We start from the raw sequence: 23,523 nt of genomic DNA on the forward strand, positions 1-23,523 counted from the left end.
GGGAATCGTAAGTGTTTAACTTTTTATAGTTCCTCCCATCATGTAGCATCCCGAATAGACTTTTTTTTGGAGGGAATCATAATTGTTACGTTATGCGCTCTGGCCGCACATGCTGGCCGTGAGCGCATGGTCCAGTTACCTGATGCTGCCTGCGGGGCTGGGATTCGCATCGCGGGATGTGTCCACATGCCAGCCCTACTCCGTCACTCACCTGGTGCTTTTCCTTCCCTTGCCTCTGCCTCTCTGCTCCGGCGTGTGTGTCCCCATCCCCTAGGGCACGTGTGCCTGAGCTTTAAGGACCAGTGCGCTCATTAGTGTAATTCACCTGTGGCTCATTGATAAATTCCTCCACTCTCCTCACTTATCTGCCGGATCTTTGTTGCCTTTTGCCTGAGAGAAAGCATTCCTGAGTATTGTCTTGCCGTGTATCTGATCCTTTGCTCTTTGACTTGACCTTGCTCCACTGCCGCCTGCCTACTGACCTCCTGCTACATCCTGACTATGCTACTGTGCCGCCTGCCTTGACCTTCTGCTATCCTGACTACGAGCTGCCTTATCCCTCCTGTGCCTCGCGTCTCCTCAGCCGCCTGTGTGGTTGAGCCGTGCCAGGGGTAGCAACCTGGGTGCCGCCTGCCATCCATCTCGCTTTGCGGCGGGCTCTGGTAAAAAACAGTGGCACCAGAGTCTCCACTCCCTGGTACGGCCCGAGCCATCTGCCACACAGGTACAGCGGATCCACATCCACCAGACTTCCTGTCTTCTGAAACGTGATATAGTTGGGCAAGTTAAAGATTAAGTTTGTCAGGTGAGATCTATTTAAGATCACTCCCCAATAGCAATCAGGATTAACTCGGTTAGTGCCCCTAGAATATGCTCCCCTCCTTTTAAACTGAATCCTCATTGGACCTCAGAGATTTTGAATCCTGATGAATTTTTCATCAAAGAAATTAAAACCTTCTGGGAAATTAATAATAGCTCAACTAGCCTTAATGTAGCATGGGGCACACTTAAAGCTTTCTTGAGAGGCCTCTTCCTGGGGGAAATCATAAAAAAAAGGGTCTTTAGGAATGAGGAAGATGTGTTGTTTAATAAAGTGAAGGAAGCAGAGGGGTCCCTTATGTAAAATTCAAACTTAGAAAATGTTATGAAATTAAAATTAGCACAAGATGAATTGAGAGTCTGGCAGATAGAGAAAGCTCAAAATAAATAATTCTTTGCAGGATACAAATTTTTTTCTAAAGGGGGTAAACCAAAAAGGATGTTAATGAACTTAGTGAATGCATAAGAAAATAGGAAACCGATTAGCTCAAAACTAAACGAACAGGGGATTATAACGCATAACCCAGAGAAGGTGGAGAAAGTTTTCTCTGACTTTTTCTCAAAGCTATATTCCTCTGAAAAGCGGGTAGAAGAGGCAGAGATAGTCTCATTTTTAGAGGGTCTAGGGTTGCGCTGGGTAACATCAAAAGGGGTGGAGCTCCTTGTCTCTCCCATTTCCCTGGGGGAGATTGGGAACGCCATTCAAACAGTGCCTCGATAGATGTGCACCAGACATTGATGGGTTACCCTTTAGGGATCTTAAAATATTCTCCGAAGTGCTGGCCCCAATATTATTACAAATAATCAATGAATCATGTGAGGGAGGTGGTCTTCCAAAGTCTATGATGGAGGCATATATATATAGTTTTGGTTCTAAAAAATAATAAAGATCCTACTAAAGTAGAGTCATTTTGTCCAATATCCCTTCTTAACTCCGATTTTAATTTTTTTTCCGAAAATTTTGACGAAAAGGTTGAGCAGAGTAATAGATGGGTTGATAATGGAGGATCAGACGGGGTTTATTCCCCATAGAACATTATTTTCTTATATCAAGAGGGCATACATGGGTATTCAGAGAGGGGAGGGGGAACTCCACTCCTTCATGTCCCTTGATGCTACTAAAGCATCTGACAGGGTGGAGGGGAGGTACCTCTGGGTGGCCCTAAGGGCGTTGGGGTTTGGGGAGTCATTAATTAGATTGATTTAACTAATTTATTGTGCCAAAAAGCATGTATATCTCTGGGAAAATTCGCAATCTGGTTGGTTTGAGATGTCAGGGGGCACTTGACAGGGGCTTTTAGCTCTGTACATTGAGCCTTTGGCTGTTCTGATTAGAGGGCTAGAGGGAATTAGGGGGTTCATCCATAAAGACAGGGAGACTCGTCTGTCATTGTACGCCGACGACCTGCTCATATTTGTACAAGATTCTGTTAAAATTACCCCCATAATTATTAAGGCTTTTTCTGATTTTGGTCATTACTCTGGGTTGGAGATAAACTGGGGAAAATCGTACATCCTCCCCCACTCTAATACACTTGCTGCGACGGAGACCCCGTTTCAGATAATAGGTGATGGATGTGATTTAAATTATTTAGGGGTAGTTTTTACAGCCGATCCTAACAAATATTCAGAACATAATCTTAAGTCCCTGCTAGGGAGAATTAAAAATAAACTGGGCATATGGTCTAAACTTATTTTCTCTATGGCGGATCATGACTCATTAATAAAAATTATAATATTGCCCCAGGTTTTGTTTTATCTCAATGCCACTCCTAGATTCCCCAAATCTGCTTCAACAGGTTGCATAGAATTTTAAACAATTTTATATGGGGGAAGAAACGCCCTAGGCTGAAATACGAAATTTGGTGTGCCCCGGTTGGGGAAGGAGGTTTGGCTAAATTTGCTAAAATTATTACTCGAGATATTAATTCTATAGTAGGTTTGCACTGTTCTTTATTTAGTACAGATAGAATGGCACTATTGGAAGGGTTTCCCACTCGTTCACATATGGTAAAATGGTGAGTAAAGGCTGGACTTTGCTAAAGAAATTGATTAAGGTGAAAGGTAGCACAGTTTTCACTCCAATATGGAATAACACAAAATTTTCTGAATTTGTAACCATCCCTGGTGTTAATTGGTGGATTAAGCATGGTGTAAAATATGTATCACACATAGTGGTTGAAGGTGATCTTTATAGCTCTGAAGCTATGAAGAACTTGTATGTTATCAACAGCAATCTATATTTTAGGTATTTTCAAGTAATTCACGCATTTAAAAACTCTCAAAATAAATCTCACTTTCACTTACAAGATCACTATGTGATTGACATGATTAAAAACGGGATTATGGGTAAAAAAAATTATGGTTAATGCAACGTATCATGGCAATCTTAGAAACCGCTGGTCAAGCGAAGTAGGGGAAATCAGTGAAATTAGATGGGACGAGATGCTGAAAAATGTTAGAAATATTTCTATTAACAGTATCTATCAGCTTACTCAGATGAAAATTATACATGGGACTGATATATTTCCCAAGCAGATTAAGCTTTTTGGTTACAAAAATGAAGATCACTGCCCCAGATGTTTGGTTGAGGAATCTGATTTCTTGAATATTATGTGGGGGTGTCAGAAGATCCATGTCTTTTGGGATGGACAGGATTTTATTTTTTTTACTGTTTATTTATAAACTTTTTCACATTTTTTCCATACAAAGAGAAAAGCAAGAGATATTCAAGTATAAAATACAGGGGTAAAATTAAAACAACAAAAACAAAAGGGATATGACATACATAACAATGTTGCATCACTGGCGATTAATTCAAAGACATGAAGATGCATATATCAGTAGTAGGCACTTGCAAAATTGGTACTTGTATAACATTGGTCTACTGTGTGGTGAGTATACTTAAAGCAAAACAGAAAGATAGAAAAAAAAAACAATATAGGGAAAATCTAAGCCAAATAATAAGAACAAAAACAAGAAAGAGACAAAAGAAAAAGAATAAGGAGTAAGAGCAGTGAAGATATTAGAAGCCCGCATGGCCGTGCACGAGAGCTTCCCCAAGGGGAAGAAAAAGAGGTCTAGAAGCTAAGCGTTATCAGTGAGGTCCCATGGCCTCCATATTTTATCAAAAAGATGTAAGGTATTATCAATAATGGCTGACATGTGCTCCATTCTATGTATATCCCTAATCTTGTCCAGGAGACTCGACATAGGGGGAGCTCTAGGGGATTTCCACCATTGAGCTATTACACATTTTGATGCTGTCAATATGGATAACAACAATTTAAGTTGAGTTTTATTTAGGTTTACAGGTGTTAAGTTCAAAAGCGGGACATGAATTCCTATCGTCCTCCTGATCAGTGATTGAATCTCAAGCCAAAAGTGGCGAAGTGAGGGACAATCCCAGAAGATATGGGGGAGTGTGCCTATGGCAGACCTGCACCTCCAACAGGCAGGGGACAACTGAGGGAACAAACGTTGTAACTTATCTGGTGTGTGGTACCAGTGCGTCAAAATTTTGAACTGGTTCTCTTTGTATACCACACAGGAAGATGATTTAGAGGCATTAGCCCAAATAAGTTGCCACTGTTGAATGGATAAAGGTCTACCCAGGTAAGACTCCCATTTGAGCATGTATGGTAACTTGTAGGTTGAGAGATCTGTAGGGCAGGATAATATATTATATATGTCAGATATCAATCCTTTGGTGGATAGAGTCCCTCTAGATAATCTTTCAAAAGTTGTTGGAAGTGGGAAGGCCTCCGATATAAGGCAGGTGTGATGGTGGTCACATATATTTTGGTAAAGTGAGAAGGATTCTATTGGCAATTTAAATTTGTCCCGTGGGTTATGAAAAGATATAAGCTTGTGTGTAAATGGATCCACAAGATCAGCTATATTATATAATTTGGCTTGGATCCATGGGGATACAATGGAGACATCCATACTGAGGGGGAGGGTGGGGTTAAATAATATTGGTGTAAGAAGAGTTTTATGAGATTTTAAATCGAATTGTTTGGCAGTGCGGTCCCATATTGTAAGAGTTAATTTCATAGGTCCTAACATATTTTTAGGAAGTTTAGGTGGGGTTATAGACCAAATAAGGGAGCTGGGATGAATAGGCGATATCCACATCTTCTCTGCCTCAGTCCATTTATTAAACGCTAGAAATGTAGTCCATGATGGTATTCTACGTAGATGTGTAGCTAAATAATACCTGTAGAGATCTGGTACTGCCAAACCTCCAAATTTTTTGAGTGTTGTGAGGACCGAGATGGAGATTCTGTGGCACCCACTCTTCCATATAAATTTCAAAAACAAGGTTTGCAACTTTTTCAGAAAGCCTTTCGTTACCGAAACCGATATAGTTTCTTAAAGGTATAGGATTTTCGGAAGGATGGACATTTTAATAGCCGCTATGGGTCCTAACAGAGATAAGGGAAGAGAGGCCCATTTCTCTAAGAGGAGTTTCACATTTTGGATAAGGGGGGGAAATTATGTTTGAAAAGAGATGTATAGGTAGGTGTAAGTTTAATTCCAAAATATTTCAGGGTAAATTTTTGCCATTTATAAGGGAAATTCAATTTTAAGGAATCTACCACTGAGACTGGGATGTTAATGGGAAGCGCCTCGGTCTTACTTGTATTAATTTTGTATCCAGATAATTCAGAATATAAATTTAGCGTTGAATGTAAATTGGGTAAGGAAATATGGGGATTAGTTAGGGTCAGCAAGACGTCGTCTGCAAAGAAGGAAACCGTAAACTGTCTAGAATTTATCTCAATGACTTGAATATCAGGGTTAGATATGTGATGCCAGTGGTTCGATGCTAAGGACAAATAAAAGGGGGGATAGGGGGCCCCCCTGTCTGGTCCCATTAGAGATAAAAAATGTAGGAGAGGTGGCATGTAAAAGACGGATGTTACGCCGAGCGCTCCGGGTCCCCGCTCCTCCCCGGAGCGCTCGCTACACTCTCGCTACTGCAGCGCTCCGGTCAGATCCACTGACCCGGTGCGCTGCGATACCGCCTCCAGCCGGGATGCGATTCGCGATGCGGGTGGCGCCCGCTCGCGATGCGCACCCCGGCTCCCGTACCTGACTCGCTCTCCGTCGGTCCTGTCCCGGCGCGCGCGGCCCCGCTCCCTAGGGCGCGCGCGCGCCGGGTCTCTGCGATTTAAAGGGCCACTGCGCCGCTGATTGGCGCAAGTGGTTCTAATCAGTGTGTTCACCTGTGCACTCCCTATGTATACCTCACTTCCCCTGCACTCCCTCGCCGGATCTTGTTGCCATTGTGCCAGTGAAAGCGTTTCCTTGTGTGTTCCTAGCCTGTGTTCCAGACCTCCTGCCGTTGCCCCTGACTACGATCCTTGCTGCCTGCCCCGACCTTCTGCTACGTCCGACCTTGCTTCTGCCTACTCCCTTGTACCGCGCCTATCTTCAGCAGTCAGAGAGGTTGAGCCGTTGCTAGTGGATACGACCTGGTCACTACCGCCGCAGCAAGACCATCCCGCTTTGCGGCGGGCTCTGGTGAAAACCAGTAGTGACTTAGAACCGGTCCACTAGCACGGTCCACGCCAATCCCTCTCTGGCACAGAGGATCCACCTCCTGCCAGCCGGCATCGTGACAGTAGATCCGGCCATGGATCCCGCTGAAGTCCCTCTGCCAGTTGTCACCGACCTCACCACGGTGGTCGCCCAGCAGTCACAACAGATAGCGCAACAAGGCCACCAGCTGTCTCAACTGACCGTGATGCTACAGCAGCTACTACCACAGCTTCAGCAATCATCTCCTCCGCCAGCTCCTGCACCTCCTCCGCAGCGAGTGGCCGCTTCAGGCCTACGACTATCCTTGCCGGATAAATTTGATGGGGACTCTAAATTTTGCCGTGGCTTTCTTTCTCAATGTTCCCTGCACTTGGAGATGATGTCGGACCAGTTTCCTACTGAAAGGTCTAAGGTGGCTTTCGTAGTCAGCCTTAGACCTTTCACCGCTCTGGGACCGCAATGACCCCGTCACTGCCTCTGTACACTCCTTCTTCTCGGAAATTCGAAGTGTCTTTGAGGAACCTGCCCGAGCCTCTTCTGCTGAGACTGCCCTGTTGAACCTGGTCCAGGGTAATTCTTCCGTTGGCGAGTACGCCGTACAATTCCGTACTCTTGCTTCTGAACTGTCCTGGAATAATGAGGCCCTCTGCGCGACCTTTAAAAAAGGCCTATCCAGCAACATTAAAGATGTTCTGGCCGCACGAGAAATCCCTGCTAACCTACATGAACTCATTCATCTAGCCACTCGCATTGACATGCGTTTTTCCGAAAGGCGTCAGGAGCTCCGCCAGGATATGGACTTTGTTCGCACGAGGCGTTTTTTCTTCCCGGCTCCTCTCTCCTCTGGTCCCCTGCAATCCGTTCCTGTGCCTCCCGCCGTGGAGGCTATGCAGGTCGACCGGTCTCGCCTGACACCTCAAGAGAGGACACGACGCCGCATGGAGAATCTCTGCCTGTACTGTGCCGGTACCGAACACTTCCTAAAGGATTGTCCTATCCGTCCTACCCGCCTGGAAAGACGTACGCTGACTCCGCACAAAGGTGAGACAGTCCTTGATGTCAACTCTGCTTCTCCACGTCTTACTGTGCCTGTGCGGATATCTGCCTCTACCTTCTCCTTCTCTACTATGGCCTTCTTGGATTCCGGATCTGCAGGAAATTTTATTTTAGCCTCTCTCATCAACAGGTTCAACATCCCAGTGATCAGTCTCGCCAGACCCCTCTACATTGTGTTAACAATGAAAGATTGGACTGTACCATACGTTTCCGCACGGAGCCCCTCCTAATGTGCATCGGACCTCATCACGAGAAAATTGAGTTTTTGGTCCTCCCCAATTGCACTTCCGAAATTCTCCTCGGACTACCCTGGCTTCAACACCATTCCCCAACCCTGGATTGGTCCACTGGGGAGATCAAGAGTTGGGGTTCCTCTTGTTTCAAGGACTGCCTTAAACCGGTTCCCAGTTCTCCTTGCCGTGACCCTGTGGTTCCCCCTGTAACCGGTCTCCCTAAGGCCTATATGGATTTTGCGGATGTTTTTTGCAAAAAACAAGCTGAGACTCTACCTCCTCACAGGCCTTATGACTGTCCTATTGACCTCCTCCCGGGCACTACTCCACCCCGGGGCAGAATTTATCCTCTCTCTGCCCCAGAGACTCTTGCTATGTCTGAGTACATCCAGGAGAATTTAAAAAAGGGCTTTATCCGCAAATCCTCCTCTCCTGCCGGAGCCGGATTTTTGTTTGTGTCCAAAAAAGATGGCTCCCTACGTCCTTGCATTGACTACCGCGGTCTTAATAAAATCACGGTAAAGAACCGCTACCCCCTACCTCTCATCTCTGAACTCTTTGATCGCCTCCAAGGTGCCCACATCTTTACCAAACTGGACTTAAGAGGTGCTTATAATCTCATCCGCATCAGAGAGGGGGATGAATGGAAAACGGCATTTAACACTAGAGATGGACACTTTGAGTATCTGGTCATGCCCTTTGGCCTGTGCAACGCCCCTGCCGTCTTCCAAGACTTTGTTAATGAAATTTTTCGTGATCTCTTATATTCCTGTGTTGTTGTGTATCTGGACGATATCCTGATTTTTTCTGCCAACCTAGAAGAACACCGCCAGCATGTCCGCATGGTTCTTCAGAGACTTCATGACAATCAACTTTATGCCAAAATGGAGAAATGTCTGTTTGAATGTCAATCTCTTCCTTTCCTAGGATACTTGGTCTCTGGCCAGGGACTACAAATGGATCCAGACAAACTCTCTGCCGTCTTAGATTGGCCACGCCCCTCCGGACTCCGTGCTATCCAACGTTTTTTGGGGTTCGCCAATTATTACAGACAATTTATTCCACATTTTTCTACCATTGTGGCTCCTATCGTGGCTTTAACCAAAAAGAATGCCAATCCTAAGTCATGGCCTCCTCAAGCGGAAGACGCCTTTAAACAGCTCAAGTCTGCCTTTTCTTCGGCTCCCGTGCTCTCCAGACCTGACCCATCTAAACCCTTCCTATTGGAGGTTGATGCCTCCTCAGTAGGAGCTGGAGCGGTCCTTCTACAAAAAAATTCTTCCGGGCATGCTGTTACTTGTGGTTTTTTTTCTAGGACCTTTTCTCCGGCGGAGAGGAACTACTCCATCGGGGATCGAGAGCTACTAGCCATTAAATTAGCACTTGAGGAATGGAGGCATCTGCTGGAGGGATCAAGATTTCCAGTTATTATTTACACCGATCACAAGAACCTCTCCTATCTCCAGTCTGCCCAACGGCTGAATCCTCGCCAGGCCAGGTGGTCTCTGTTCTTTGCCCGATTTAATTTTGAAATTCACTTTCGGCCTGCCGATAAGAACATTAGGGCCGATGCTCTCTCTCGTTCCTCGGATGCCTCGGAAGTAGAGCTCTCTCCGCAACACATCATTCCTCCTGACTGCCTGATCTCCACTTCTCCAGCCTCCATCAGGCAAACTCCTCCAGGGAAGACCTTCGTCTCTCCACGCCAACGCCTCGGAATCCTCAAATGGGGTCACTCCTCCCATCTCGCAGGTCATGCGGGCATCAAGAAATCCGTGCAACTCATCTCTCGTTTCTATTGGTGGCCGACTCTGGAGACGGATGTTGTGGATTTTGTGCGAGCCTGCACTGTCTGTGCCCGGGATAAGACTCCTCGCCAGAAGCCCGCTGGTCTTCTTCATCCTCTGCCTGTCCCCGAACAGCCTTGGTCTCTGATTGGTATGGACTTTATTACAGACTTACCCCCATCCCGTGGCAACACTGTTGTTTGGGTGGTCGTTGATCGATTCTCCAAGATGGCACATTTCATCCCTCTTCCTGGTCTTCCTTCAGCGCCTCAGTTGGCAAAACAATTTTTTGTACACATTTTTCGTCTTCACGGGTTGCCCACGCAGATCGTCTCGGACAGAGGCGTCCAATTCGTGTCAAAATTCTGGAGGGCTCTCTGTAAACAACTCAAGATTAAATTAAACTTTTCTTCTGCCTATCATCCTCAATCCAATGGGCAAGTAGAAAGAATTAACCAGGTCCTGGGTGATTATTTACGGCATTTTGTTTCCTCCCGCCAGGATGACTGGGCAGATCTTCTACCATGGGCCGAATTCTCGAATAACTTCAGAGTCTCTGAATCTTCCTCCAAATCCCCATTTTTCGTGGTGTACGGTCGTCACCCTCTTCCCCCCCTCCCTACTCCCTTGCCCTCTGGTTTGCCCGCTGTGGATGAAATATCTCGTGATCTTTCCACCATATGGAAAGAGACCCAAAATTCTCTCTTACAGGCTTCATCACGCATGAAGAAGTTTGCTGATAAGAAAAGAAGAGCTCCCCCCATTTTTTCTCCTGGAGACAAGGTATGGCTCTCCGCTAAATATGTCCGCTTCCGTGTCCCTAGCTACAAATTGGGACCACGCTATCTTGGTCCTTTCAAAATTTTATGCCAGATTAATCCTGTCTCTTACAAACTTCTTCTTCCTCCTTCTCTTCGTATTCCTAATGCCTTTCACGTTTCTCTTCTTAAACCACTCATCATCAACCGTTTCTCTCCCAAACTTGTTTCTCCCACTCCTGTTTCCGGCTCCTCGGACATCTTCTCCGTAAAGGAGATACTGGCCTCCAAGAAGGTCAGAGGGAAAACTTTTTTTTGGGTCGATTGGGAGGGTTGTGGTCCTGAAGAGAGATCCTGGGAACCTGAGGACAATATCCTAGACAAAAGTCTGCTCCTCAGGTTCTCAGGCTCTAAGAAGAGGGGGAGACCCAAGGGGGGGGTACTGTTACGCCGAGCGCTCCGGGTCCCCGCTCCTCCCCGGAGCGCTCGCTACACTCTCGCTACTGCAGCGCTCCGGTCAGATCCACTGACCCGGTGCGCTGCGATACCGCCTCCAGCCGGGATGCGATTCGCGATGCGGGTGGCGCCCGCTCGCGATGCGCACCCCGGCTCCCGTACCTGACTCGCTCTCCGTCGGTCCTGTCCCGGCGCGCGCGGCCCCGCTCCCTAGGGCGCGCGCGCGCCGGGTCTCTGCGATTTAAAGGGCCACTGCGCCGCTGATTGGCGCAAGTGGTTCTAATCAGTGTGTTCACCTGTGCACTCCCTATGTATACCTCACTTCCCCTGCACTCCCTCGCCGGATCTTGTTGCCATTGTGCCAGTGAAAGCGTTTCCTTGTATGTTCCTAGCCTGTGTTCCAGACCTCCTGCCGTTGCCCCTGACTACGATCCTTGCTGCCTGCCCCGACCTTCTGCTACGTCCGACCTTGCTTCTGCCTACTCCCTTGTACCGCGCCTATCTTCAGCAGTCAGAGAGGTTGAGCCGTTGCTAGTGGATACGACCTGGTCACTACCGCCGCAGCAAGACCATCCCGCTTTGCGGCGGGCTCTGGTGAAAACCAGTAGTGACTTAGAACCGGTCCACTAGCACGGTCCACGCCAATCCCTCTCTGGCACAGAGGATCCACCTCCTGCCAGCCGGCATCGTGACAACGGACTTGTGCTGAGGGGTTCGTATATAGGCAGGAGACAGCAGAAAGAAACGGACCTGAAATACCATACACTTCCAAGGCTAGTAGTAAAAACGACCAATCTATTCTATCAAATGCCTTTTCCGCATCTAGGCTCAGAATGAATCCCTGAGTCCTAGTTTTGTTTAATACGTCAATAAGGTCGCTGTTCCGTCTTGTGCTGTCACCTGCCTGTCTATTCTGTATGAAGACCACCTGGTCTTTGTGTATCAAATTTGGCAGAATCAATCCTAGTCTATTCACCAATATCTTGGCAAATATTTTCAGGTCGGAGTTCAATAAAGAAATCGGACGGTAGCTGGCACAATCCGCTGGATCTTTATCCGGTTTTGGAATAACAGTGATAAAAGAATTCATCATACTGGTGGGGATTGGGGATTTAGATAAAAGAGTTAAAGAGTTTTAACAGGTGAGGGGATAATATATCGAAATAGGTTTTATAGTAAAGATAAGGTAGTCCATCCGGACCTGGGGATTTACCGTTTGGGAGATTTTTAATCGTATCCTCTAATTCTTCTATAGAAATTTGGAAATTTAGAGAATTAAAATCTAGAGGGTTGACTTTGGGTAATCCGCAAGCTGACAAATATTCATGTATTCGTTGTCAGGATCTGGGTACTGTGAGGATACTGGAGGTGAATCCTCTGTGTCAGTGGGGTGATGATGTGGGCCGTACCAGGGGAACAGAGTCTAAGGGGTTACTGGTATTCACCAGAGCCCGCTGCAAAGCGGGATGGACTTGCTGCGGCAGGTAACCCCCAGGTCGTTCCACCCGATAGCGACTCAACCCCGGCTGACTGCTGAGATAGGCGCGGTACAAGGGATTAGGCAAAAGCAAGGTCGGACGCAGCAGAAGGTCAGGGCAGGCAGCAAGGATCGTAGTCAGGGGCAACGGCAGGAGGTCTGGAACACTGGCTTGGGACATACAAGGAACGCTTTCACTGGCACAATCGCAACAAGATCCGGCAATACAGGGAAGGGGAAGTGAGGTGATATAGAGCAGTGCACAGGTGATTTCACTAATTTGGGCCAGGCACCAATCAGCGGCGCACTGGCCCTTTAAATCGCAGAGAGCCGGCACGTGTGCGCCCTAGGGAGCGGGGCCGCATGCCGGGACTGTACAGACGGGGAACCGGTCTGCTAAGCAAGCTGAGATGCGAACCGCGAGCGGGCGCGTCCCGCATCGCGGATTGCATCCCTGCTAAGGACACTATCAGCGGGTCTGACCGGGGCGCTGCGAGCAGGTAAATACTGCGAGCGCTCCGGGGAGGAGCGGGGACCCAGAGCGCTCTGCGTAACATTCGTGCATGTTTTGCTTCGACCCCAGGAGAGGATGAGGGTGAAGGTTATAAAAATGTGAGTAAAAATCGTGAAATAACTTTGCGTTTAACAGAACTTTATGGCTGAACTTTGACATCTCAGCTAAGGAGGCGGTATTGGGAATGGTGGTGGAGTATGGGAGTCATAAATTGCTAATGTCTTAGCTCTCATTTTGTGCCAGACTTTTGGATGTCCAAGAAGTGCCCTTTTATTCAGGAGTGGGGAAAATTGGTGTTTAAAATTAAAACATGGGAATTTTTGTGGGCTTGTACAACCCCTGGAAGGATGGTAAAATATCAAAATATCTTGAAGGACTGGGAAACTAACTGAATAGTTGTTTAAAAATGTTTTCCCTCTCTGCTGGGGGTGGCGGGGTGGAATATCATGATGTTGATATAATGGGGATGTATTATGTGATGTGTTTTGTTTTTTTATATGGAAAAATTTAAGATTAATAAATATAAAAAAATACAGATCTGTAGATTACTTTTGTTTGATGGTCTTGGTCCTTCCGGTGCGTGTCTGCTGCTGTGTGCTCCGGTGGGGGAGTTGTGTGATTCTTTCCGGTCTGGCTGCGGTGCTTTCTGTTGGCGCTTCTGTCTGTGTCAGGAACTGTCCTGTTTGCTTTGAGGATTTGCTCCTCCTCTAGATGGTTCCTGGCATGGACAGAGGTGGCGGCAGGGAGCGCTGTGGTCGGGTTGGATGGGGCTGCACCTCTTCCTCTGGAGTGTGCAGCGGCAGGTGGGTGCTGGAGGGATTGGGATTTTAGAATAGAAGTAAGATATAAATCTAAATAACTGTCTGGCAAAAAAAAATTTATAAAAAAAGATACAACGTTTAGAATTGCTGATTTTTGGTCATTACATATACCAGAAAAATGGAAGCAAAGTCCTATCAAACCTACAGATCACGGTGCATAAAACAAGACCTCATATATTGTCCTGGATATACGGGAATATAAGAGTTATGGGGGTTGGAAGTTTTAAGCATACTAATTTCCATACAAAAGGTATAATTTTTTTATTCATAATTGTATTGATCTTAAGAATAAATATATCATGTAATTGTAATAGTAAAGTGCACTGTGTAGAAGGGAATTGCTTAATTTATTTTAATTTTGCCCTACGTATATTTTTTTGGGCCTGGTCGTAGATTTTGTGGTAAAATTATTGATGTTATTACAAAGTACAATAAATCCCACAAACATTTAAAGGGGTTATCCACCATAAGGTGATTTTAGTACGTACCTGGCAGACAGTAATGGACATGCTTAGGATAGATCTGCAATTGTCTTGAGGCTACATGGCTATGTTTTGAGATTACCACAACATTGTGGCTAGCTTTTTGTGAACTGGTATTTCCTGTTTCAGTTTTATTTTTTTTACTACAAAACCCATAATTCCATTTTCCTCCCTCCCACACATCAGCCACCCCACCCATTGAAACAGAAATTAGCTGCATCCATTCAAAAGACCTGTGGTTTTCAATGAGTGTGTCTACAGCTGTTGCATTAGTTGCAGATTGATCTCTCTCCCACCAAGCGATCCCTCCACCCATTGAAGCAGACAGACTTCCTGTCATCAGATGACTAGTGAGTCAGGTCTCGGCCCCATTGCATCCTGGGAAAAATCTGAGACAACAGTAATTTTGTATGCTGTTAAAAATAAATATTGGGGCGAAAATCACAGAAGAATTGTGAGAAACCCGTCACACACAGGTACAGACACTATATTATGAACTACACTAACTTTACAGACCCTGTAGCATAGGCAAATCAAAAAAAATCCTGGAATACCCCTTTAACCCCTTAAGGACTCAGCCCATTTTGGCCTTAAGGACTTAATTTTTACGTTTTCATTTTTTCCTCCTTGCCTTCTAAAAATCATAACTCTTTTATATTTTCATCCACGGACTAGTATGAGGGCTTGTTTTTTGCGCGACCAGTTGTCCTTTGTAATGACATCACTCATTATATCATAAAATGTATGGCGCAACCAAAAAACACTATTTTTGTGGGGAAATTAAAACGAAAAACGCAATTTTGCTAATTTTGGAAGGTTTTGTTTTCACGCCGTACAATTTATGGTAAAAATGACATGTGTTCTTTATTCTGAGGGTCAATACGATTAAAATGATACCCATTATTATATACTTTTATATTATTGTTGCGCTTAAAAAAAATCACAAACTTTTTAACCAAATTAGTACGTTTATAATCCCTTTATTTTGATGACCTCTAACTTTTTTATTTTTCCGTATAAGTGGCGGTATGGGGGCTCATTTTTTGCGCCATGATCTGTACTTTTTTTTGATACCACATTTGCATATAAAAAACTTTTAATACATTTTTTATAATTTTTTTTAATAAAATGTATTAAAAAAGTAGGAATTTTGGACTTTTTTTTATTTTTTTTCATTCACGCCGTTCACCGTACGGGATCATTAACATTTTATTTTAATAGTTCGGACATTTACGCACGTGGCGATACCAAATATGTCTATAAAAAATGTTTTTTACGCTTTTTGGGGGTAAAATAGGAAAAAACGGACGTTTTACTTTTTTATTGGGGGAGGGGATTTTTCACTTTTTTTTTACTTTTACTTTTACATTTTTTTAATTTTTTTTTTTACACTTGAATAGTCCCCATAGGGGACTATTCATAGCAATACCATGATTGCTAATACTGATCTGTTCTATGCATAGGACATAGAACAGATCAGTATTATCGGTCATCTCCTGCTCTGGTCTGCTCGATCACAGACCAGAGCAGGAGACGCCGGGAGCCGCACGGAGGAAGGAGAGGGGACCTCCGTGCGGCGTTATGAATGATCGGATCCCCGCAGCAGCGCTGCGGGCGATCCGATCATTCATTTAAATCACGAACTGCCGCAGATGCCGGGATCTGTATTGATCCCGGCACCTGAGGGGTTAATGGCGGACGCCCGCGAGATCGCGGGTGTCGGCCATTGCCGGCGGGTCCCTGGCTGTGATCAGCAGCCGGGATCAGTCGCGCATGACACGGGCATCGCTCCGATGCCCGCGGTTATGCTTAGGACGTAAATGTACGTCCTGGTGCGTTAAGTACCACCTCACCAGGACGTACATTTACGTCCTGCGTCCTTAAGGGGTTAAACAACACAATATAACTCCAAGTCAATCACACTTCTGTGAAATCACACTGTCCACTCAGGAAACAACACTGATTGACAATCAATTTCACATGCTGTTGTGCAAATGGAACAGAATCCATGAGGGTGGTATAAGGGTACGACGTCCACAGGTGGGGGTTGTGCTTACAGCCCAACACCATGCAGGACATTTGGCATTTGCCAGAGAACACCAAGACTGGCAAATTCACCACTGGCGCCCTGTGCTCTTCACAGATGAAAGCAGGTTAACACTGAGCATATGTGATAGACGTGACCGAGTCTGGAGACGCCATGGAGAACGTTCTGCTGCCTGCAACATCTTCCAGCATGACCGGTTTGGTGGTGGGTCAGTAATGTTGGGGGGTGTCAATTCTTTGGGACTGCCATTAGGTACCGAAATGAGATCCTCAGACCCCTTGTGAGACCATATGCTGGTGCAGTTGGCCCTGGGTTCCTCCGAATGCAAGACAATGCTAGACCTCATGTGGCTGGAGTGTGTCAGCAGTTCCTGCAAGAGGAAGGCATTGATGCTATGGGTCCCCAGACCTGAATCCGATTGAGCACATCTGGGACATCATGTCTCACTCCATCCACCAATGCCAGGTTACACCACAGACTCTCCAGGAGTTGCCAGATGCTTTAGTCCAGGTCAGGGAGGACATCCCCCAGGTGACCATCCGCCACCTCATCAGGAGCATGCCCAGGCATTGTAGGGAGGTCATACAGGAACGTGTAGGCCACACACAATACGGAGCCTCATTTTGACTTGTTTTAAGGACATTATATCAAACTTGGAGCAGCCTGTGGTGTGGTTTTCCACTTTGATTTTGTGTGTGACTCCATATCCAGACCTCCATGGGTTGATAAATTTGATTTCCATTGATCATTTTTGTGCGATTTTGTTGTCAGCACATTCAACTATGTAAAGACGAAAGTATTTCATACGATTAGTTCATTCATTTAAATCTAGGATATGTTATCTTAGTGTTCCCTTAATTTTTTTGAGCAGTGTTTAACTAGCCCTATATGGACCGGTAGGTGAAAAATTTAAAGAATGGTCTGACAAAGTACGGAAGTACGACACAGCTGTTACCTGCACGCTGAGGCCCTCGGCGTTCCTGTCTTTTCCCCTGTCTGACTATGCCACTGTGTTCATACAATAAAGAACTTTTGAAGCTACTATCCTGGGTGAGTGCCATCTTCAATTCTTACCACGTTGAAAAATTGAAAGAGTTATGAGTTTTAAAAAGTAAGGAGGAATAAAAACAAAACATACAGCAAAAATGAAAACTAGCTGCATCACTAAGGCCAAAACATCGATTTTTACACAAATCGCTGCAAAATGCAGTTGTGTGAATGTGAACCTTTAAGGGGTACTCCGGTTGGAAGCTTTATTTTTTTTAAATCAACTGGTGTTAGAAAGTTAAACAGATTTGTAAATTACTTCTATTAAAAAATCTGCTGAATACTACTCAGGAAATTATTTTCTTTTTGGAACACAGTGCTCTCTGCTGACATCCTGACCACAGTGCTCTCTGCTGACATCTCTGTCCATTTTAGGAACTATCCAGAGCAGCATTTGTTTTATATGGGGATTTTCTCCTACTCTGGACAGTTCTTAAAATGGACAGAGGTCTCAGCAGAGAATACTGTGGTCATGATGTCAGCAGAGAGCTCTGTAGTATTCAGCAGCTAATAAGTACTAGAAGGATAGATTTTTTTAATAGAAGTAATTTACAAATCTAAAATGTAACTTTTATTAGATCATTTTCATAAAAAATCTCAAAGAAAAAGACCACCACAGTGCTAATTAGATTAGACTAAATGTATTTTGGTACTCAATCGCAGGATCTATGGATGGTGATCCTAAAAAAAAATGTTGATATGATTAACAAATATGCCGCAAGATTGCTCCTCAATATAGGAGACTTACTGATGGAAAGATCAAGATACTGTCTCTAAAAGATAGGCGGGGTGCAGGTAAGTGGGGAGGATGGGGAGGAAGGACCTAGGGTGGTATAAGGCCAAATAGTGTGGTGGCCACTACCTGTATGACCCTAGGGCTAGAGCCCTATGCTACCCCTATGCCTAGGCGGGTTGGTCAGACTGGCGATTTTCTGCGATTCCGGGTCATTCAGGGTCCAAGACACCCCCGGTCCCCCTGAAGGGATAGGAGTTAGGTGGCAGGGGTGCCACCCCTCCTATCCCTCCTATTGGTTGGTCAGAAGACTGACCAATAGCAAATCCGGGGTGGAGGGGTTAAAGTCCGGTTCCCACGTTCTGCCACCGGCGGTGGTGGAGGTCCCTTACCTGCAATTGGCCGCGGCAGGTGGCGATGACGTGTGGCTCCCTGGTGCGGCCTATGGAAGCTGTTTGCTGTCTGGGCATGGGCAGTTTGCTGTCTGGGCATGCTGGGATTTGTAGTTTTGCAACATTTGGAGGGCCATTGTTTGAAGATCACTGTGCAGTGGTCTCTAAACTGTGGCCCTTTAGATCTTGCAAAACTACAACTCCCAGCATGCCCAAACAGCTGTCTCGGCATGCTGGGAGCTGTAGTTGCGTACCTCCAGCTATTGAAAAACTACATCTCAAAGCTTGCCCTCCGACGATCAGTACATGCTGGGAGTTGTAGTTTTGCCACAGCTGGAGGCACACTGGTTGAAAAATACTGAGTTAGATAACAGAACCTAACTGAAGGTTTTCCAACCAGTGTGCCTCCAGCTGTTGCAAAAGTACAACTCCCAGCAAGCACGGTCTGTCAGTACATGCTGGGAGTTGTAGTTTTGCAACAGCTGGAGGTTTCCCCCCCCCCCCCCCGCCATTCACACTGGCGGGTTTACAGTGAGTTTCCTACTTCAAGTTTGAACTGCGGCAAATTTTCAAGTTTGAGCTGCGGGAAACTCACTGTAAACCTGTGCCTGTGTACCCTAAAAACACTACACTAACACATGATAAAGTTAAAAACTCTACATATACACCCCTTACACTGTCCCTCCCAATAAAAAAAAAAACATATCCTACGGCAGTGTTTCCAAAACGGAGCCTCCAGCTGTTGCAAAACAACAACTCCCAGCATTCTTGACAGCCATTGACTGTCCAGGCATGCTGGGAGTTTAGCAACAGCTAGAGACACCCTGTTTGGGAATCACTGGCATAGAATACCCCTATGTCCACCCCTATGCAATCCCTAATTTAGCCCTCAAATGAGCATGGCCCTCTCAGTTCGGAGCCCTGTCGTATTTCGAGGAAACAGTTTAGGGCCACATATAGGGTATTTCCGTACTCGGGAGCAATTGCGTTACAAATTTTGGGGGGCTTTTTCTCCTTTTACCCCTTATGAAAAGGAAATGTTGGGGTCTACACAAGCCTGTTAGTGTAAAAAAATTTAAAAAAAATTACACTAACATGCTGTTGTTGCCCCATACTTTTTATTTTCACATGAGATAAAAAGAAAAAAAAAATTGTAACGCAATTTCTCATGAGTACGGAAATACCCCATATGAGCATAAAATGCTCTGAGGAGGCACAACAAGGCTCAGGAGTGAGAGCGCACTATGTACATTTGAGGGCTAAATTGGTGATTTGCACAGGGGTGGCTGATTTTGCAGCATTTTTTAAATGCAAAAAAATAAATACCCACATGTGACTCCATTTTGGAAACTACACCCCTCATGGAACGTAACAAGGGGTATAGTGAGCTTTAACACCCCACAGGTGTTTGACGAATTTTCCTTAAAGTTGGATGGGAAAATGAGAAAAAAAATTTTTTTTTACTAAAATGCTTGTGTTACCCTAAATGTTTCATTTTTTTACAAGGGAAAATTGGAAAAAAGACCCCCAAAATTTGTAACCCGATTTCTTCTTGGCAAACCACAATGCTCAGAAGAGAAGGAGCGTCATTGGGCTTTTGAAGAGAAAATTTGTCCGGAATTGAAGGCCACGTGTGTTTACACCCATAGTGCCAGAACAATGGAGTCCCACACATGTGACCCTATTTTGTAAACTACACCCCTCACGTGATGTAATAAGGGGTGCTGTGAGCATTTACGCCCCACAGGTGTCTGACAGCTTTTGGAACAGTGGTCCGTGAAAATGAAAAATTAAATTTTTCATTTGCACAGCCCACTGTTCCAAAGATCTGTCAAACGCCAGTGGGGTGTAAATGCTCTCAGCACCCCTTATTAAATTCTGTGAGGGTTCACATGTGGGGGGTGGGTCCACTGTTCTTGCACCACGGTGGGCTTTTTAAATGCACAAGGCCCTCGACTTCTATTCCAACCAAATTCTCTCCTCCGGCGTGCGTCCCCTGCGTCGTTGCTATGCACGGCACGGCGCACTGACGTCATGCGCCTCGCCGTGCAGCGCATAGCAACGACGCAGGGGACGCACGCCGGAGGCCTGCAGCAGCGCGGACCCGACCCCGGCAACAGGTAAATATGCCACCGGGGATGGGGGGAGGCAACGGGGCAGCGGCGCCGGCAATTGGTGCCGCTGCCCCTTCTCTCCCCCTGGCTGTCGGTGCCGCTTCTCTCCCCCTGGCTATCAGCGCCGGCAATGGGGCGCCGGCACCGATAGTCAGGGGGACAGAACGGGCAGCGGCGCTGATAGCCAGGGGGAGAAAAGGGCCAGCAGCAGGGCTCTAGACCCAAGGAAAGGCAGGGGGAGAGAAGCGGGCAGCAACGGCCTCTCTCCCCCTGCCTTTCCTGGGGGTGTATCGGGGTATACACGCACACACACGCACCCTCATTTTACCATGGATATTTGGGTAAAAAACCTTTTTTACCCAAATATCCTTGGTAAAATGAGGGTGCGTGTTATAGGCCGGTGCATGGTATACCCCGATAAATACGGTATTTTAAATTTTAAATTAAGAATAAGAATTAGAACTGTGTTCAAATTTATGTGAATATGAATGATATTTTTAATAGCCGCTAATATAAAATACATAAGGTAATTAAACAACAATACATATTATTAAATAATAAATGATAGTAATATAAATGAAATAAAATCTCCTTACACAGGGCCCTTGTGGGGAGATAAAAATAACTTCAATATAAAATGTGCTTAAAAATGTTGTAATACCGCAACAAGTCTCTATTCTGATAATCCGGCAAGGATGTAAATTCATAGACAAGATGGATCTTTTAGTCCCAGTCCGCAAGCACAATTATGTAGTCAGCATAGATATTTACCGGCTTCAAGGAGAAGGTAGGAGCTGCTTTCACTGTCTGTCCCAAAAGAGGTCAATGTGCGCTGGCGTGCGAATCGATGGCTGGTCTGTCTGAAACAGACCTAAGACCTAGATATATATATATGGAAAAATATGAAAAATATATAGATAAAGATGAAAATGCAAATAAAAATAAAAATTAGCATTTTCATCTTTATCTATATATTTTTCATATTTTTCCATATATATATATATATATATATATATATATATATAATTCTTCATTTTTATTCTATACATTTTTTCGTACATTCATCTTTGTCTATGTATTTTTACTTGTCTTTTTCATACATGTCTAGTATATCTATTACATATTATAACCAAAGGATAAATTGGCCAGCACTATTGATCCAAACTATTGTAAAAACCTTAGGTATTATTTCTCGGTAACAATTTACTCCATATTCAAATGTATATTTGTATTCATCCCAGTGAGTGTCTGTGTTACATCTAGTAATAATTTATATTCACTCTAAAGCTCAATACATTGATATAGATATATATTCCATTCCGTCTTTTATCATGTACCAAATTGCAATTCACCTGTCTCAATGTTTTTTTACTATAAAAAGAACTGTCTCTCATTCACATAATATCTCTACTGAGGAAAGGGTCAATATATGAAGCACCCTGAAATGCGTCTAGAGGTTCTACAAATATCGCCATAGAGCAATTGCCGCATTAATACCGCAATATACAAAGAGAACTCATCTGTCACTAATTCAGCCGCTTGCTCCAGGAATCACAGCTTGCACCAACAGCATACACCGGGTTAACTTCCATCTTCAGTGAGCTGACGTCACACGCCAAGATCCCTTTCCACGAGGTTTGCCTACCATTACCGGAGCGATCACAACTACCTCCGTGAGCGGCGGTACACTTAGGTTTGTGTCAGACCAGCCGCCGATGCGCACGCCAGCGCACATTGACCTCTTTTGGGACAGACAGTGAAAGCAGCTCCTACCTTCTCCTTGAAGCCGGTAAATATCTATGCTGACTACAAAATTGTGCTTGCGGACTGGGACTAAAAGATCCATCTTGTCTATGAATTTACATCCTTGCCGGATTATCAGAATAGAGACTTATTGCAGTATTACAACATTTTTAAGCACATTTTATATTGAAGTTATTTTTACCTCCCCACAAGGGCCTTGTGGAAAGGGATTTAATTTCATTTATATTACTATCATTTATTATTTCATATTTTTTTATATTTATTGTTGTTTAATTATCTTATGTATTTTATATTAGCGGTTATTAAAAATATCATTCATATTCACATAAATTTGAAGCACAGTTCTTATTCTTAATTTAAAATTTTAAAAATATATTACAACCATCTCGTATCAGTCCTTTATGATATTAGTCTAGAGGTGAATGTTTTTTTTCCTTTTTTCTTTCTATTTCAGTTGTTGTACTTTTTTGGTGTAAGTACTTTCCATTCATACCTACTGCTCATAGTGAGCTGCACTTCCATATTCTTTTTTTCTATTAGAAAGTAGAATATGTCACGAAAAACAATCTCGAAATGAGAATGAAAAGTAAAAGCATCCCAGAGTTATTAATGAATAAAGGGAAAGTGGTCAGTGGTCAGAAGGGCTGAGTCCTTAAGGTGAAAATGAGCTGCGTCCTTAAGGGGTTAATTTTAGAGGAAAACAGTCATCCTGTTCACCCACACTAAACCCAATACACTGGGTTATAGTGTGGGTGAACAGAAGACCAATGAGAGGTGACTGACTCCTATACGTACCTGCACTTCGGAGATCTGTCCCTCCGAAGATCTTCTTCCATCTTCCATGAATTGCATGCTGGAGGTGGGCAGCCGGCTCATTTTGAATATTCATTGTCACGGGTCATGTGAGCGCTCAGTTGGCAAAGCGCTCACATGCCCTGCGAAAATGAATATTGAAATTGAGCCAGTGGGCCCCGCCTCCAGCGCGCAGTTAATGGAAAGTGGAAGCAGATCTTCGGAGGAACAGATCTCTGGACTGCAGGTCCATATAGGAGTCAGTGATCCCTTCATCGGTCTCCTGTTCACCCACACTATAACCCAGTGTATTAGGTTTAGTGTGGGTGAACAGGATGACTGTTTTCCTTTAAAACAGGGGTTCTCCGGTGAAAAACTTTTTTTTTTTTTTTTTTTAAATCAACTGGTGCCAGAAAGTTAAACAGATTTGTAAATTACTTCTATTAAAAAATCTTAATTCTTCCTGTACTTATTAGCTGCTGAATACTACAGTGGAAATTATTTTCCGTTTGAAACACAGAGCTGTCTGCTGACATCATGAGCACAGTGCTCTCTGCTGACATCTCTGTCCATGTTAGGAACTGTCCAGGGTAAAAGGAAATCCCCATAGCAAACATATGCTGTTCTGTACAGTTCATAAAATGGACAGAGATGTCAGCAGAGAGCACTCTGCTCGTGATGTCA

This window comes from Hyla sarda, chromosome 1, assembly GCF_029499605.1.
Source record: "Hyla sarda isolate aHylSar1 chromosome 1, aHylSar1.hap1, whole genome shotgun sequence".
Taxonomy (NCBI): domain Eukaryota; kingdom Metazoa; phylum Chordata; class Amphibia; order Anura; family Hylidae; genus Hyla; species Hyla sarda.